Genomic DNA, 19782 nt, shown 5'->3' on the forward strand with positions numbered 1-19782 from the left:
GCTAGGAAAAAGTCTCAAGAATCTCTTGAGGACAGGCTGTCTGCTTCAAACATGTTCCACGGACAACACCTTCTGTTCAAAGTCCAGGCATTACCTCTTCCCAACAATTCCTGGTGCTCATTTGAGGCCATTAAAAACAAAGAAACGCCTCCACAACAAGGTTCCCCTTGGAGACGGCACTACTGGATTACGGATGCAGCTCATGTTAGCTCTTACTGAGTTTTGTGGGATTTTTACCCTGACTGAAATCTTGCTTGCTTTTCTTCTCTGGCATAATCTGAAACTTGGGATGTTTCATTCTTTCCATGTGATGGGAGGCAGATGCTCGATCAGATAACTAGAGGGAAGACAGCCACCCTGCATCTCTCCTTCTTCAATAGCTTTCTGTGTCTCTATGGTGCTTGCCCTCACAACAAGCAGGTCGCTCTTGTTCCCATTTTTACAGATGGGGACTGAGGCTGAGAGGAAAAGAGAGTGGGCAATTTGTCCAAGACTGACCCATGAGCTGTCAGGACCTGCTAGCTCCTGGAGCAGATGGAACCTCCTCAGGAGAGGCCGGGCAGACCCAACTACATGGATGCTTGGACCAGGAAGAGGCTGGCTCCTTCTAGTGGCAGCTCCTGAATAGCGATGATGCAGGGCTCCTTGCCCACAGATCCCCCATGATCAAAGCAGTGGCTGCTCTGTGCCCAAGAGCCTGCTGCCCTCGGTCACCTCCTGGACCCAACTGAGACAGAGAGCGGCAAACCCGGAGCAGCCACCGTTAGAAAGTGGCCCACTTGTCCAGCACCCTGAGACTTCTGCTCCTCAAGCTCTATGCCTCAGGGTGAGGCCCTTGACCAATGCTGCTAGGATAAGGGTGAGGCCACAAGGCCTGCTGGAAGAGGATAGGGGGCTGCTGTGGGGCTCCGACTCCCGTCAGCCTCAACCAGCATAGCACAAAATCAAGGAACGATGGAAGTTCCAGGCCAGCAACCTCTGGAGAGCCCCCGGTTGCCCACTGCTCAGTTGCAGCCTCCTTGATGCCACTACAACCCCCGCATCCTGCCCAGCACTGTGGTCTCTCTGAGCGCTACCTTGGACAGCTCCCTTGTCGGTCCAGGCTCCAGGCTCCAGTGCTAGCACTCTCTCCCAGCTAGAAAGCTCCCCATTCCCCTTGCGAGCCTGACAGGAGTCTCTGCAATCTGCTGGAGCCCTGCACCAGTCCCTGCCCTGCAATTGGTTTTCAGAAGCTGCCTTGTCACAATCTGCGCTTGGAAATATCTCCAGTAGCTGCCAAGGAAGGCGGCAAGCGGCTGGGCAGATGGTGTGGGAAGCCCCTGGAGGGGACAAGCCGGGAACGTGTTACTCCGAGAAGAAGGCAGGATGAAGCTGTGAGTGCAGCAGAAGTATCCGGGTATCCTTTTGAAAAGCCTCCCAGGGAGAGAATGAGAAAATTACGCCTGCAGAGCCTGTCCGATCCGTCTGCCTGAAATCTGGGGTGACACTGAGACACAATCCCGGAATGGAGCTTCGGGCATTTCTCTCTGCCCTGCAGGCTCCCTCATTCCAAGGTGCCACAGGAGGGATCGTCAAGCAGCCACCAGCTACTGTTTCAACTGATGCGCTGTGGCCAATGCGGTGGCCGAAACAGACCTCTGCAGCAGGAGCTTCTCTTCAGCTTCCGTGGAAGCCACGGGTGCTTTGGCAGCCTGCCTTTACCTGCCAGCCTTCCGGTCTTTTTTGGACTCCAACTGCCATCAGCCCCAGTCAGCATGGCCAATAGCCAGGGATGAAGGGAACCGATGCCCAAAATGTTGCTGGACTCCAGCTTGGGGAAAGCTGTCGGTTGTCATCGAAGGAAACAGCTCCTCATTCTGAGTCCAGCTGAGACAGCCCCAGCCTATCGTTCATGGCACACATAATGCCCTGCCAAGCCACATTCTGCGTGTTGATTGTTGTAGCAGTAGAACGTCCCAACGCCCAGCCTGTGAGGCAGGACATGTTCAGTTCAAATCACAACTCAGCCTCAATGGCTGGGTTTGGGCAGGCCACTTTTCTTACCCTCAGACCCTTCTCTGCAATATGGATGATGCCTGCCTTACAGGGTTGTTGTAAGGATTGCTCAGCTTAAGACGCACTTTGAACAATAAAGAAGGCCACGGCAGAAAAGTGGATGCCCATGTTATTAATAATTGCATCCCTCATTATCAAGTTGCTATAGTTGGTAACAAATTAAGGTGCTGCATAGTAGCAGGTCTATTATCCAGCCAGCCTAGCACTATTTGCTCTGACTGACTGAGGCTCTCACATCTGATCCTTATAAACTGGAGATGCCAAGGAATGAACCTGGGACCTTCTTCACAAAGCATATGCACTCTGCCACAGAACTGATCATTTCTGTTGATCAGAAGCTGAATATGAGCCAACAGTGAGCCAATGAGGAGGTGCAGGGAATGCTTATCAAATTTGCAGATGATGCAAAATTGGGAGGGACAGCTAATACCCTGGAAGACGGAAACAAAATTCAAAGGGATGTTGATAGGCTGGAGCGTTGGGCTGAAAACAACAGAATGAAATTTAACAGGGATAAGTGCAAAGTTCTACACCTAGGAAAAAGAAACCAAATGCACAGTTATAAGATGGGATACTTGGCTCAGCAATACTACATGTGAGAAGGATCTTGGGATTGTTGTTGATCCCAAGCTGAATATGAGCCAACAGTGTGATGTGGCTGCAAAAAAGGCAATTGCTATTTTAGGCTGCATTAACAGAAGAACATAAGAACATAAGAACATAAGAAGAGCCTGCTGGATCAGGCCAGTGGCCCATCTAGTCCAGCATCCTGTTCTCACAGTGGCCAACCAGGTGCCTGGGGGAAGCTCGCAAGCAGGACCCGAGTGCAAGAACACTCTCCCCTCCTGAGGCTTCCGGCAACTGGTTTTCAGAAGCATGCTGCCTCTGACTAGGCTGGCAGAGCACAGCCATCACGGCTGGTAGCCATTGATAGCCCTGTCCTCCATGAATTTGTCTAATCTTCTTTTAAAGCCATCCAAGCTGGTGGCCATTACTGCATCTTGTGGGAGCAAATTCCATAGTTTAACTATGCGCTGAGTAAAGAAGTACTTCCTTTTGTCTGTCCTGAATCTTCCAACATTCAGCTTCTTTGAATGTCCACGAGTTCTAGTATTATGAGAGAGGGAGAAGAACTTTTCTCTATCCACTTTATCAATGCCATGCATAATTTTATACACTTCTATCATGTCTCCTCTGACCCGCCTTTTCTCTAAACTAAAAAGCCCCAAATGCTGCAACCTTTCCTCGTAAGGGAGTCGCTCCATCCCCTTGATCATTCTGGTTGCCCTCTTCTGAACCTTTTCCAACTCTAGAATATCCTTTTTGAGATGAGGCGACCAGAACTGTACACAGTATTCCAAATGCGGCCGCACCATAGATTTATACAACGGCATGATGATATCGGCTCTTTTATTTTCAATACCTTTCCTAATTATTGCTAGCATGGAATTTGCCTTTTTCACAGCTGCCGCACACTGGGTCGACATTTTCATCGTGCTGTCCACTACAACCCCGAGGTCTCTCTCCTGGTCGGTCACCGCCAGTTCAGACCCCATGAGCGTATATGTGAAATTCAGATTTTTTGCTCCAATATCCATAATTTTACACTTGTTTATATTGAATTGCATTTGCCATTTTTCCGCCCATTCCCTCAGTTTGGAGAGGTCTTTTTGGAGCTCTTCGCAATCCCTTTTTGTTTTAACAACCCTGAACAATTTAGTGTCGTCAGCAAACTTGGCCACTTCACTGCTCACTCCTAATTCTAGGTCATTAATGAAGAAGTTGAAAAGTACAGGTCCCAATACCGATCCTTGAGGGACTCCACTTTCTACAGCCCTCCATTGGGAGAACTGTCCGTTTATTCCTACTCTCTGCTTTCTGCTTCTTAACCAATTCCTTATCCACAAGAGGACCTCTCCTCTTATTCCATGACTGCTAAGCTTCCTCAGAAGCCTTTGGTGAGGTACCTTGTCAAACGCTTTTTGAAAGTCTAAGTACACTATGTCCACTGGATCACCTCTATCTATATGCTTGTTGTCACTCTCAAAGAATTCTAATAGGTTACTGAGACAGGACTTTCCCTTGCAGAAGCCATGCTGGCTCTGCTTCAGCAAGGCTTGTTCTTCTATGTGCTTAGTTAATCTAGCTTTAATAATACTTTCTACCAGTTTTCCAGGGACAGAAGTTAAGCTAACTGGCCTGTAATTTCTGGGATCCCCTCTGGATCCCTTTTTGAAGATTGGCGTTACATTTGCCACTTTCCAGTCCTCAGGCACGGAGGAGGACCCAAGGGACAAGTTACATATTTTAGTTAGCAGATCAGCAATTTCACCTTTGAGTTCTTTGAGAACTCTCGGGTGGATGCCATCCGGGCCTGGTGATTTGTCAGTTTTTATATTGTCCATTAAGCTTAGAACTTCCTCTCTCGTTACCACTATTTGTCTCAGTTCCTCAGAATCCCTTCCTGCAAATGTTAGTTCAGGTTCAGGGATCTGCCCTATATCTTCCACTGTGAAGACAGATGCAAAGAATTCATTTAGCTTCTCTGCAATCTCCTTATCGTTCTTTAGTACACCTTTGACTCCCTTATCATCCAAGGGTCCAATTGTCTCCCTAGATGGTCTCCTGCTTTGAATGTATTTATAGAATTTTTTGTTGTTGGTTTTTATGTTCTTAGCAATGTGCTCCTCAAATTCTTTTTTAGCATCCCTTATTGTCTTCTTGCATTTCTTTTGCCAGTTTGTGTTCTTTTTTATTTTCTTCATTCGGACAAGACTTCCATTTTCTGAAGGAAGACTTTTTGCCTCTAAGAGCTTCCTTGACTTTGCTCGTTAACCATGCTGGCATCTTCTTGGCCCTGGTGGTACCTTTTCTGATCTGCGGTATGCACTCCAGTTGAGCTTCTAATATAGTGTTTTTAAACAACTTCCAAGCATTTTCAAGTGATGTGACCCTCTGGACTTTGTTTTTCAGGTTTCTTTTTACCAATCCCCTCATTTTTGTGAAGTTTCCTCTTTTGAAGTCAAATGTGACCGTATTGGATTTTCTTGGCAATTGGCCAGTTACATGTATGTTTAATTTAATAGCACTGTGGTCACTGCTCCCAACCGGTTCAACAACACTTACATCTCGCACCAGGTCCCGGTCCCCACTGAGGATTAAGTCCAGGGTTGCCATCCCTCTGGTCGGTTCCATGACCAACTGGTCTAGGGAATAGTCATTTAGAATATCTAGAAACTTTGCTTCTTTGTCATGACTGGAACACATATGCGGCCAGTCTATGTCTGGGTAGTTGAAGTCACCCATTACTACCACATTTCCTAGTTTGGATGCTTCCTCAATTTCATATCTCATCTCAAGGTCTCCCTGAGCATTTTGATCAGGGGGACGATAGATCGTTCCCAGTATTAAGTCCCTCCTGGGGCACGGTATCACCACCCACAACGATTCTGTGGAGGAGTCTGCCTCTTTTGAGCTTGCTGGAGTTTCGAGCTTGCTGGATTCAAAGCCTTCTTTCACGTATAGAGCGACTCCGCCACCAACACGTCCTTCCCTGTCCTTCCGATATAGTTTATATCCAGGGATAACCGTATCGCACTGGTTTTCTCCATTCCACCAGGTCTCCGTTATGCTCACTATATCAATGTTCTCCTCTAAGACCAAGCACTCCAGTTCTCCCATCTTGGTTCGGAGGCTCCTAGCATTAGCGTACAGGCACTTGTAAGCAGTGTCTCTCTTCAAGTGTCTTTGGCACTTGTGGTTAGGCCTGTGGTAATTTTGCTCTTCTGAATTTATATCCTGTGCCCCTGCTCTCACAATGCCTACTTCTAGGCCTACCCCTTTTAAAATTTCATCATTTCTTTGGTTTTTATCCCAGGGGGGAGGTTTATTCCGAACCGGACCTTTCTCAGCTCCTGTCGGGTTTCCCCCCTCAGTCAGTTTAAAAGCTGCTCTGCCACCTTTTTAATTTTAAGTGCCAGCAGTCTGGTTCCATTCTGGTTCAAGTGGAGCCCGTCCCTTTTGTACAGGCCCAGCTTGTCCCAAAATGTTCCCCAGTGCCTAACAAATCCGAACCCTTCCACCCGACACCATCGTCTCATCCACGCATTGAGACTGCGAAGCTGGGCCTGTCTGGCTGGTCCTGCTTGTGGAACTGGTAGCATTTCAGAGAAAGCCACCTTGGAGGTCCTGGCTTTCAGCATCCTACCTAGCAACCTAAATTTTGCTTCCAGGACCTCACGGCTGCATTTCCCCATGTCGTTGGTGCCAACGTGCACCACGACCACTGACTCCTTCCCAGCACTGTCTACCAAACTATCTAAACGACGGGCGATATCCGCAACCTTTGCACCAGGCAGGCAAAACACCTTGCGGTCTACACGCCCATCACACCCCCCACTGTCTATGTTCCTAATGATCGAATCACCCACTACAAGGATCCCTCCACCCCCTGGAGATATATCCTCGGCACGAGAGGATAGCTGCTCATCCCCCGAGGAATGGGTCCCTTCTAAGGGATCGTTTCCCTCTTCCTCAGCTGGATGCTCTCCTTCCCCGAGACCATCGTTGTCCATGATAGCAGGAGAGCTATCATCGTTGGAGTGGGACACAGCTATAACATCCCTGAAGGCCTCCTCCACACACCTCTCTGCCTCTCTCAGCTTTTCCAGGTCCGCCACCTTGGCCTCAAGGAAATGAAGTCGTTCCCGGAGAGCCAGGAGCTCATTGCACCGAGAGCACACCCACGACTTCTGTCCAACAGGCAGATAGTCGTACATGCTGCAGGCAGTGCAAAACACTGGAAAGCCCCCACACCCCTGCTGGCTTCTTACCTGCATAGTTTTGTTTAAGGTTTATTACGTCAATGGGTTGGAGACTGCGGTTTAGTTGAGGTCAGGGAACAGACGGGCAGAGTGGGTGGCCCTGGCCTCCTCGCCCTGCTGCTTAACTCGCCTTGACTCTTTGTCAGCTGGGGCCTTGACACTTCGTCAGCTGGGGCTCCCTCTAGCTCGTGGAGCAGCAAGTATAGTTTCTGAATTGCATGAAGTATTAGTTCTCCTCTATTCAGCATTCATGAGGCCTCATCTTGAGTACTGTGTCTAGTTCTGGTCTCCGCACTTTAAGAAGGATGCAGGCAAACTGGAACAGGTTCAGAGGAGGGCAACAAGGATGATCAGGGGACTGGAAACAAAGCCCTATCAGGAGAGACTGAAAGAACTGGGCATGTTTATCCTTGAGAAGACTGAGGGGAGATATGATGGCACTCTTCAAGTCCTTGAAAGGTTGCCATACAGAGGACAACCAGGATCTCCTCTCAATAGTCCCAGAGTGCAGGACATGGAATAATGGGCCCAAGTTACAAGAAGCCAGATTTCAGCTGAACATCAGGAAAAACTTCCTAACTGTTAGAGCTGTACGACAATGGAACCCATGACCTTGGGAAGGTGGTGGGCTCTCCAGCCCTGGAGGCCTTCAAGAGGCAGCTGGACAGCCACTTGTCAGGGATGCTTTAATTTGGTTTCCTGCACTGAGCAGGAGGTTGGACTCGATGGCCTTATAGGCCCCTTCCAATGCTGCATTTCAATGATTCTATGAACTGCAGTTCCTCCCTCTCTCTGTTTCCTTTTCAGCTCCCTTCAGATGGGGCTAGTCTAAGGCAAGGGTGAGCTAACTTCAGCTTTGCCTTATCTAATCCCCTCCCCTTTTAAGAACTAGAATGCACATGCCCCACCAGTGGACACTGTGGATTTGCAAAGCAGGTGTGCTTATGTAGACTCTAGTAAGGCTAGCTAGTCTGCTTTAAGTGATCTTGACTATGCTTAAGAACTTACTAAGTGCTTTGCTGGATCAGACCTAGGCCAGTGTCCTTTGAAAGAATTCCAGCAAGCAGCAGGGACTAAGTAACCGTACTATAATTGGCCAGTAGTCTCTTGGTGGAGCTCAAATCTACATTATTTCTAATCAGTTTTACTGTTAGGAAAAGCAAAATTTGCCGGCAGTTCTCTACAGAAAACAAGGTCTTTGCATTTTTAAAATAGTGCAAGCTACGATCTAATGGGAAAATCTAAAAGAATCCTTAAGCCAAACAGAATTTTTGTAGTGTGCAATCTGCACCAAAGCAAATGACATACAACAGTAATTAGCAAAGATTACACAGCAATTAGGGTGATTATGATTATGCTAGTTGAAATAATTTATGCAATAATATCTGTACTTGCATTGAAGCACAGTATATGTCCAGAGACAAAAGGATATGAGCTATAATTCCATGTGGGGGGTTGGGCCAAGCTGAGATGACAGGGTGCACAGAGGAGGGAGAGAGAGAGAGAGAGAGAGAGACTCAATTTGGTTGAGAAACTCATGCATTATCCTTGGATACAACAAAGCCCACAAAGCTCTGATGGAAATCCAGAGTTCTGGAAACAGAGTTTTTGGCTAGCGACCTCTAATATGAATTTATTTCAAAACGCAACATCAGCTTCCCTTGCTTCTGAAGCAACTAGCTATGCGCCCACCTCCTTTTCTCTGCCCATTCTCACTGCCATCTCCCATTTCTTCTGTCTTCCCCTCTTCCTTCCTTTCCGGACTGCTCCTTTCTGAGGCCCATGTTTCTGCCCCTCTCTAGGATCAGAGCAGCTTAGCCAATGACAGCCAGAAAGACCCTTTTGCCCACTTGCCCACCCTTCTGTGACATCATGGCAGTTCAGCCAATCGCTACCAGAATCGTCATCACCACCTTTCATAACGCCCCTTAATGAACTGCAAGAGATATTGTGCTTTGTTGCATGAGTATTCTAAATCACGCACCTCCCCCCTGAACTTATGGCTCGACCACCTCACAAAAGAAGAGAATCCAGACCATATTTCCATTCACATACTCAACAGCATGTGAATCTGTCACCACACACACCTCCATTGCCTATTCCCTAGCATGGATTGAGCAATCTCATGTGCCATCCATGCTCACTCCTGTCATGTGGAGACACGCACAGTCAAGAACATCAGCACTTAACAGGAGTTACGCTGGATCAGATCAAAGGCCTGCTTCCTACAGTAGCCAACAAGCAGGCAACAGTCCTTGACTACTGTTGCTCTCCTGTAACCAGCATTTAGAGACATACTGCTTCTGGAGTCATAGGTTCCATTTGGGTATCGTAACACATAGCTACTCACAGACCTCCTCCTCAGTGAACAGGCAACCCCTTTTTAAAAAGCAGTCTAAGCCAGTGGCCAGCATATCCGGTGCAGAGAGTTCCACAGATTTTGTAAACCGCTTACGGGTTTTTCCATAATCAAGCAGTATGTAGATTTTAAATAAATAAAATAGATTTAATTATGCATCATGTGAAGGAGGATTTCTTTGGTCTCTTCTGAATCTATTAAGAACATCAGAAGAGCCAGCTAGATCAGGCCATAGGGAGCCCATCTTGGCCAACCGGACGCCCATTGTGGGAAGCTGGCAAGCAGGACCTGAGTGCAAGAGCACTTCCCCACCCCTCTTCCTGAATGCCGATGGGTATTCAGATGCATACTGCTGCTGACTGTGGATGAGCCTGAGTTCTAATCCTGTGAGACAGGGAGGAAACCTCTCTCCCCACTATCCACGGGGTGGTATTCAATGCTGGTCTGACTCAGAGTAGATCCACTGAAATTAATAGACATGACCAATGTAGGCTCATTAATGCCGAGGGGTCTATTCTGAGTAGGACTTCGCTGAATGGACATCAGGCAATAGGGATCCCTGGGGTTGTAACAAGCTGTGGCTTTCTGCTCCCTTTTAGTGCGCTTTTCATGCTTCTCTCTTATCTTCTAGCAGTCCTTGGAATCTCCCTTGCTTGCCCTTCCTTTTTATCTAGCAACCAAGAAGCATCTTGCCTGTGGTGGGTTTGTCTGACATCAGTTACTTGATATTTTCTGCAAATACCACTACACAGTAAGAGTGGGTAAATGTTAAATATTCCTCCTTCCCCCAAAAGGCAAATGTGAAAACTTTGCAAAGAGGCTTAGGCATGTCTCCTATTTACAGGAACTAAAGAATTCACTGAATAATTACCTTCTTCCTCTTCTTCCTTATCAGAATTTATTACCTGCCTTCACCCAAAGGTCCCAGGGCAGGTTACAACAATTTTAAAACACATAATTAAAAACAGTTAAAAACAACCTAAACAGCATCACAGAAAACAGGGTGAGTCCTAAAAATATACACCTCAGAGTAAAGAGGTGTGTCTTCCACATTAGCTGAAAGTGGTAGAGTGGGAGTGATGGTTGCCAGATCCGAACAACAGAGAGAAGGAAGGCTGACTCTTCACACCATCAGATGGAGGGGCTGCAAAGCAATCCCAGAAATTGCACAGGCTCAGCACACAGGGAGGCAGAATCATCCACAGCCCACAAACACTCAGCAAAGCTGCCAGAAACAGCTCCCACTAGCCAGTGATCACAACATGGCTACCTTCTGTAACGTGACTTCCCTGTTTTTGTCTCTCCCACTATTGGCCTCCCTTAGAGCCCGAAGGCTGGATCTGGTAGGCCATTTTGTCTAACCCTGTCTGATGCAGGAAATCCAGAACGAGAGTGCCCCCATCAGATTGCTAACAAGCCTCTTCCTGAAGACCTCCAGCAAGGGAGAGAGTCCCTCACTCCACCCAGGCTAGGAAATTGTTGAGCTGCTCTTTTCAAAAAGTCTTCCTTCAGAAAATGGAAAATTGAAGTCTTGTCCGAATGAAGAAAATAAGAAAGAACACAAACTCTGGCAAAAGAAATGCAAGAAGACAATAAGGGATGCTAAAAAAGAATTTGAGGAGCACATTGCTAAGAACATAAAAACCAACAACAACACATTCTATAAATACATTCAAAGCAGGAGACCATCTAGGGAGGCGATTGGACCCTTGGATGATAAGGGAGTCAAAGGTGTACTAAAGAACAATAAGGAGATTGCAGAGAAGGAGATTGCAGAGAAGCTAAATGAATTCTTTGCATCTGTCTTCACAGTGGAAGATATAGGGCAGATCCCTGAACCTGAACTAACATTTGCAGGAAGGGATTCTGAGGAACTGAGACAAATAGTGGTAACGAGAGAAGAAGTTCTAGGCTTAATGGACAATATAAAAACTGACAAATCACCAGGCCCAGATGGCATCCACCCAAGAGTTCTCAAAGAACTCAAATGTGAAATTGCTGGTCTGCTGACTAAAATATGTAACTTGTCCCTCGGGTCCTCCTCCGCGCTTGAGGACTGGAAATACTTTTAACTGATTTAATACGTTTTTAATATTTTTTAGGCTTGCGTTGTAGTTGTTTATATGTTTAATTATGTTCTAGTACTTGTGGTATATTGTTTTTAAGTTGTTGATATATGTTTTTACTTGTATATTGGATGTTTTTATGTTGTGCACCGCCCAGAGAGCTACGGCTATTTGGCGGTATAGAAATATAATTAATAAATAAATAAATAATAAATAAAATAAATAAATGTAACGCCAATATTCAAAAAGGGATCCAGAGGGGATCCTGGAAATTACCGGCCAGTTAGCTTAACTTCTGTCCCTGGAAAACTGGTAGAAAGTATTATTAAAGCTAGATTAACTAAGCACATAGAAGAACAAGCTTCACTGAAGCACAGCCAGCATGGCTTCTGCAAGGGAAAGTCCTGTCTCAGTAACCTATTAGAATTCTTTGAGAGTGACAACAAGCATATAGATAGAGGTGATCCAGTGGACATAGTGTACTTAGACTTTCAAAAAGCGTTTGACAAGGTACCTCACCAAAGGCTTCTGAGGAAGCTTAGCAGTCATGGAATAAGAGGAGAGGTCCTCTTGTGGATAAGGAATTGGTTAAGAAGTAGAAAGCAGAGAGTAGGAATAAACGGACAGTTCTCCCAATGGAGGGCTGTAGAAAGTGGAGTCCCTCAAGGATCGGTATTGGGACCTGTACTTTTCAACTTGTTCATTAATGACCTAGAATTAGGAGTGAACAGTGAAGTGGCCAAGTTTGCTGACGACACTAAATTGTTCAGGGTCGTTAAAACAAAAAGGGACTGCGAAGAGCTCCAAAAAGACCTCTCCAAACTGAGTGAATGGGCGGAAAAATGGCAAATGCAATTCAATATAAACAAGTGTAAAATTATGCATATTGGAGCAAAAAATCTGAATTTCACATATACGCTCATGGGGTCTGAACTGGCAGTGACCGACCAGGAGGGAGACCTCGGGGTTGTAGTGGACAGTACGATGAAAATGTCGACCCAGTGTGCGGCAGCTGTGAAAAAGGCAAATTCCATGTTAGGAATAATTAGGAAAGGTATTGAAAATAAAACAGCCGATATCATAATGCCGTTGTATAAATCTATGATGCGGCCGCATTTGGAATACTGTGTACAGTTCTGGTCGCCTCATCTCAAAAAGGATATTCTAGAGTTGGAAAAGGTTCAGAAGAGGGCAACCAGAATGATCAAGGGGATGGAGCGACTCCCTTACGAGGAAAGGTTGCAGCATTTGGGGCTTTTTAGTTTAGAGAAAAGGCGGGTCAGAGGAGACATGATAGAAGTGTATAAAATTATGCATGGCATTGAGAAAGTGGATACAGAAAAGTTCTTCTCCCTCTCTCAGGACAGACAAAAGGAAGTACTTCTTTACTCAGCGCATAGTTAAACTATGGAATTTGCTCCCGCAAGATGCAGTAATGGCCACCAGCTTGGATGGCTTTAAAAGAAGATTAGACAAATTCATGGAGGACAGGGCTATCAATGGCTACTAGCCGTGATGGCTGTGCTCTGCCAGCCTAGTCAGAGGCAGCATACTTCTGAAAACCAGTTGCCGGAAGCCTCAGGAGGGGAGAGTGTTCTTGCACTCGGGTCCTGCTTGCGGGCTTCCCCCAAGCACCTGGTTGGCCACTGTGAGAACAGGATGCTGGACTAGATGGGCCACTGGCCTGATCCAGCAGGCTCTTCTTATGTTCTTATGTTCATCAAGAAGCTACTCTTAAAACTTCAACCCAAATCTCCTCTCCTATGTCTGAAAGCCTTTTAGATCTAACCCTGCCCTCTGGGACAGCAGACAGCCAGGCTTTGCCTTCTTCTGTATGACAGCCCCTCAGGGATTTGAAGAGCATTATCCTATCCACCCTCAGTATTCTCTTCTCCAGGCTAAATACACTCAGTTTCTTCAATCTTTTCCAGTAGCACTTCCTTTCGATTCTCTTGAACTGCTTTGTTGCCCTTCTTGGAAACCATCCAATTTGTCTATGGCAGTTTTGATTGCAGTGCTTAGAACTGGGCAAAATACTCCAGATGAGATCTGACTAGTGTGGGATAAAGTGGAACCATTACTTTCTGTGACTTGGTTCCATTACTGCAGCCAAAAATCACATTAGCCTTTTTTGCAGCAGCATCACTGCTGACGCACATCCACCTTGCGATTGACTAAGTGCAGATTAAACTGGAGCTGTTACTGTTACTTGATGCAGAGCTATCAGAATCACAGGGTGATCAGAATGCTAAAGCAGCTATCAAATGCATCACTCATGACAACCCCCATGGAAATGAATCAAGTTCTGAACAAAAGTGGCTTACAGAGGATACCACTCCTAGCGGATAATGCCCTGTGTATTTGGAAGACTTACAAGGCACTCACTGCTTCTTATGTCCTCATAGCAAAACAGAAAAGGAAGAGCTGGAGGAGGAAGGGCACTGCAGATAAGAACTTAGATTTCTAGAGCTGTTATGTAAATTTGTATAGATATTAGCAGAGATCATCAACGGTCTGAGCTGCATGTGTGCCAGTGTGTGAGACTTGACTTAGTAAAATAAGAAAAGCTACTTTATTTATAGAAATACATAGTATGCAGTTACTGGTCTGGAGTGTTTGCACCTTGTGTTGGGCCAGAGGGACAGACTGGGAATCCTTTTGGTGTACCGCCCACCTTGCTGCCCAATGGCTTCCATAACTGAGCTGACGGAAGTGGTCTCGGAGGTATTGCTGAGATCCCCCAGACTATTAGTATTGGGGGATGTCAACATTCATGCTGAGGCTACTTTGTCCGGGGCGGCTCAGGACTTCATGGACGCCATGACAACCATGGGGCTGTCCCAATATGTTACTGGCCCAACACATACATCGGGGCATACTCTTGACCTGGTCTTTGCTACTGGACACGGGGATAGTAATCTGGATGTGGGGAGTTTTACATCTCTCCCGTTGTCATGGACAGATCACTGCTTGCTGAAGTTTAGACTCTCAGTGGCCTTTCCCCTCTGCAAGGGTGGGGGACCTATTAAATTGGTCCGCCCCCGGAGACTAATGAATCCTGAAGGTTTTCAAAGGGCTCTGGGGGATTCTCCGGCTGATAGGACTGGCGCTCCTGTCGAAGCCCTGGCTAATCTGTGGAATACGGAGATGACCCGGGCTGTGGACACGATCGCTCCTGCGCGCCCTCTCCTATGTAGAGCTCATTCAGCTCCTTGGTATACTCCAGAGCTGAGGGCGATGAAACAAGACAGGAGGCGGCTTGAGCGGAGATGGAGGTGAACTCCCGACGAATGCAACTATGCGCTGGTTCGTGCTTCCACTAAGCTGTATGTAGGAGCGGTGAGGGCGGCGAAAAAACAACATTTTGCCGCCACTGTTAAATCATCTCTCTCCCGCCCAGCGGAGCTTTTCAGAGTTGTCCGAGGGCTACTCCATCTAGGCCTACAGGACACGGTAGATACATCGTTGGCCCGCTGTAATGAGTTTGCTGAGCACTTCCAGCATAAGATCTTATGCATTCATCGGGACCTAGACTCTCATTTTATAGCTGTCGATCCTAGCGAGGTGTCTAGAGCACAGTCTTGTCATGTTTTGTTGGATGAGTTTCAGTCGGTTCAGTTCGAGGACGTGGACAAGGTGCTTGGACAGGTACGTGCAACCACTTCGGTACTAGATCCTTGCCCCTCTTGGCTAATAAAAACTAGCAAGGAGGGAACAGTTGGCTGGGCCAAGGAAGTGATAAATGCCTCCTTGCGAGAGGGAGTGGTCCCCGGCTGTCTGAAAGAGGCAGCTGTGAGACCACTTCTGAAAAAACCTTCCTTGGACCCAGAAGATTTCAGCAGCTACAGACCAGTGGCAAATGTTCCATTTTTGGGCAAGATCTTGGAACGAGTGGTTGCTGACCAGCTCCAGACGCTATTGGATGAAACCGATTATCTAGATCCATTTCAATCGGGCTTCAGGCCTGGTTTTGGCACTGAGACGGCCTTGGTCGCCCTGTTTGATGACCTATGTCGGGAGAGAGACAGAGGGAGTGTAACTCTGTTGATTCTCCTTGATCTCTCAGCGGCTTTTGATACCATCGACCATGGTATCCTTCTGGAGAGGCTTGCGGAGTTGGGAGTTGGAGGCACTGCTTGGCAGTGGTTCTGCTCCTACTTGGCGGGCCATCTCCAGAAGATAGTGCTTGGGGAACATTGCTCGACACCGTGGGTTCTCCAATGTGGGGTCCCGCAGGGTTCGGTTTTGTCTCCCATGCTCTTTAACATCTATATGAAGCCGCTGGGTCTGGTCATCAGGAGTTTTGGAGTGCGTTGTCATCAGTACGCTGATGACACGCAACTCTACTTCTCCTTTTCATCCTCTTCAGGTGAGGCGGTCGATGTGCTGAACCGTTGCCTGACCGCGATAATGGACTGGATGAGAACTAACAAGCTGAAACTCAATCCTGACAAGACTGAGATGCTGTTGGTGGAGGGTTTCTCCGATCAGATGGTGGATATATACCCTGTCCTGGACGGGATTACACTCCCCCTAAAGGAACAGGTGCGTAGTCTGGGAGTCGTTTTAGACTCTTCCCTCTCACTTGAGGCTCATGTAGGCTCGGTGGCACGGAATGCGTTCTACCAACTTCGGTTGGTAGCCCAGCTACGTCCCTATCTGAGTAAGGAGGACCTTACATCAGTAGTACATGCTCTGGTAACCTCGCGTTTGGACTACTGCAACGCGCTTTACGTAGGGCTACCTTTGAAGACGATTCGGAAGCTACAGCTAGTGCAAAATGCGGCGGCCAGGCTGCTAACGAGAACTAAGCGGTCTGAGCATATAACACCTGTGCTGGCTCGCCTGCACTGGCTGCCAATACGCTTCCGGGCCAGATTCAAAGTGTTGGTGTTAACCTATAAAGCCTTATACGGCGCGGGGCCACGATATCTGTCGGAACGCCTCTCCCGATACGAACCGGCTTGTACACTACAGTCTACTACGAAGGCCCTCCTCCGGGTCCCAACGCATAGGGAGGCCCGGAGGGTGGTGACGAGATCTAGGGCCTTCTCAGTGGCGGCCCCCAAATTGTGGAACAGTCTCCCCGAGGAGGTGCGCTTGGCGCTGACACTATCATCTTTTCGGCGCCAAGTTAAAACCTTTCTCTTGTCTGAGGCATTTTAATTTTAGTCTAATGTTTGTAATTTAATTTTAGACTGTGTTGTTTTTATATGCTTGTTGTAACAGATTCTGTAATTTTATTGTATTTTATGTTAACCGCCCAGAGAGCTATCGCTAGTCGGGCAGTATATAAGTTTAATAAATAATAATAATAATAATAGTAGATAGGAAGGCATACCTAGTTCTAACTAACTAACAGATTGGAGGTGCAACGCCCAGGCGTGGGAGACACCCTCATGGCTCAGGAGGGAGAGAGCAGAGACAAAGGTGGCTCCTCTCTCTTGGACAGTCCAAGAAGAGAAGAGAGGAAAGGGCAGAAGGAGGAGGGGCAGGTAAGCTTCCCTAAAGGCGCCACAGTCTAGCGACGGAAGGAAGTCAGTCAGAGCATCACAGGTAGAAGGTAAACAAAGCCTGTCCATCTGGAGGACCCTAGCCCTATCTCCCCTCTGGAACATAAACAAAAGGACAAAACAGGAGTTGCTCTTGCCCCACTTCCAAGAGATGCAAAGTACAAATCAGTGCAAGATTCACCTACTGTCAGCCTGTGGCCTGTTGAATAATGAGCTTTTGTTTCTCCTTTGCAAAAAGGGCAATAAACAATCACAAGAGATAAACATCAGAGGGGTCAGCCTTTTGTGCAAATGCCATAGGCTCTGGAGGTCTGATCTAGCAGAGGGAATGGTTGTGGAAGAGCTGGCACTCAGAAACAATGTTTACTCCTTTGTTCTGAAAAACTTCTTCGGAGTTCTGTGCTGTGCCACTCTGCCCAAGTACATGTACAGAAAAGCAGTCTGTGCTTTTATGGGCTCCAGGCTCAAGCTGTCGGCAGCTGCCCTTGGCTATAGCCTCCTGGGGTACATTTCCATGGTGTACATGAAATGCAAATAAGGAGAGATACAGAAAGTTCTAGTATTATCATTTTAGCAGGGATATGACATGGCTCTGTAATGTGTAACCATCTAAAGATGCCAACGAGTCCCCAGTTGGGTTTCCTCAATGACAATAATTTTCCCTTGATCTTTGGAACTGTTCCAGCCTCTTCACTGGGAGTGCCAGGCTGTATGGAAGGTGCCAGAAGGTGACTTTAGCAGGCAGGTTCTGGTACCTCCTGACACTCCCAGTGCAGCCTTGAGATAGGCCATTCCTCTCAGGTTTTCAGTTTGCCACTATTCCATAAAAAAAAAAGACATCATGAAAAAATTGTCAGGATCTTAGTTTGCATGTCTCCCGATATACACAGTTTTACTACAATTTTGCCTAATATACACATTTTTGCAAGCAATTTTCTCAGATATAATGTATTTTTGTTAGGGAAGGGCAGGAATTTTGATTTAAGCAGGATCTATCAGATATGCACCTTCCAAAACAATGTGAGAACTGGAACTCAGCCATCCTTCGAAATCCGCATTTATTCGAATTTTGCAATGCAGTTCACCAACCAATGTTTTTAAAATTGCATATATTAGGAGAAGATGTGCATAAAAATAAATGTATGAATAAAAATCACATGCAGAATGCATTAAATGCCACCCTGGGCCCCTGCCAGGAGGAAGGGTGGGATATAAATCAAATAATAAATAAATAATACATAAATTATATGATGAGAAATTACTTGCAAAAATGTGTATGATAGTCTACACTGCCTACAAAAATGTGTTTATTATTAGAAAATTTCCATGTTTTTTTTTAAAACCTCAAATTGCTGCAGAAATGGGGAGAACTGAATTTAAGACTGGAAAAATGAGAAACTGAGAGGACCGAAACTGACGGATCTTTCCACCCCTAATTTCTGTATGTTATTTTCACTAATATATGCATTTTAATGCACACTTTCCTCATGTTTGCATTCTGTGCACATTGTTTGGTTGAGGAATATCGAACAGCATCACATAATCCAGAGACGTGAATTTCTGCCGACAGGGATTTTTGGTTTGCGCATTCATTCCGGAAGTGCACACGGAAACAAATGCCCCTCCCATCCCTACAGCAAGCCTGGCAGGCTGCATTTCAGGACTGCCATCTGGCTACAGTAACAAGCTGTCTGAGTGTCCAAGTCAGCTGATGCCCAGTGACCAGTCCTTGTGCACCAAGACCTATAAAGTTCTAGCCTCACAGCTCACTCCCCAGTCCAAGCAACTTGTCTCTGCTGTAAGGACACTGCCGAAGCTGCTGGTCCCAGAGATCTTGACCTCTGTCTCTTTTGGATCAATTTGTACACACAGCCAACAGTCAGTTCTGGAAAGCCTGACTTTGCTGAGGCCTGACACATGCAGAATATCAAAACTGACTACCATGCAATTGATCTCTAATGTTCAACAGCAAAGAGCAAATATCAAAGTTTAACATCTGACAATCTGAACTATATATCCAGTATTTAGAATTTAGCAAGAGGGACAGGCAACAAAATGTTGCATGTGGAGTTCTCCTCTTCAGGGTTGCAGTCAGCCATGTTCTCTTCCGGATACTCCATTCCATTCCTTCAACCATTTTTCCATTTCCACCTCCCCACTCCGTCAGCAACCCCCCCACATACCCCAGTTGTCTTTGTATTTCTGAAGCTTGGGGTTCCCCTCAACTAGCCTGCTGCTATGTGGATGGTGTTGTTTCGCCTACTGAGGGATCCACACTTGGAAAATTAGTTTGCTATTACTATATAGGATAGTAGATATGGATATTTGTCAAGCATTGAAATGCCAGTTGTCAAAACATAAAATACTGGAAGTTAAATAATGGATATCAAATGTTCAATAGAATACAAAGTACCAGGGTCTGCAGGAGTGGATTCCAGGATAAGGTTGCAGGTGGTGGGGGTGAGGGAGGAATCACTCAAGTTTATTTCAGTGCTGCTCTCTAGCAGCTGACAAACCCTCAAACCCATGCCAAACAAATTAACAAAAACCCAAATTGATCATTTGCAAATATATTGATCCCAAGCATGATGCAATGCCAAAAAAGGTGCTCACTGAGATGAACAGGATCCCACAGATAGTTCCCACACATACACTTTAGATTTCTACCGGTGCTGAGCAACCCATTTGTATGACTCCTGAACAGAACTGGGCTATTTGTGTCAATCCAGATCAGGCTGAGATAGCTACAGAGCAAGTCAGGTGGACCTGAGTTGATTTGTAATTATTTGGGTTGATCTGGAACTAAAAAATAGCCTCTCTAAAGACACACAGACTGTCTTCAAAGTGTTGCAATTATTCATTACAACACAATATAATGAGAACACCAGGTCAAGAAGAGAGGGAGCTGTGTCACTTCCCCCCAATTTTATCCCTAGTTTTTTTATGCTAGGTTTGCATTTTATTAA

The 19782-nt window shown here is 46.4% G+C and overlaps 1 protein-coding gene across 3 annotated transcripts in view; it reads right to left on the reverse strand.

Annotated features, from left to right (window-relative positions):
* Positions 1-19782, reverse strand: part of MYO18B (myosin XVIIIB) — a 238848-nt gene that overhangs the window by 14388 nt on the left and 204678 nt on the right. The gene's annotated exons all lie outside the window — the stretch shown is intronic.

The sequence above is a fragment of the Rhineura floridana genome, chromosome 19 (assembly GCF_030035675.1).
Source record: "Rhineura floridana isolate rRhiFlo1 chromosome 19, rRhiFlo1.hap2, whole genome shotgun sequence".
NCBI classification, from domain to species: domain Eukaryota; kingdom Metazoa; phylum Chordata; class Lepidosauria; order Squamata; family Rhineuridae; genus Rhineura; species Rhineura floridana.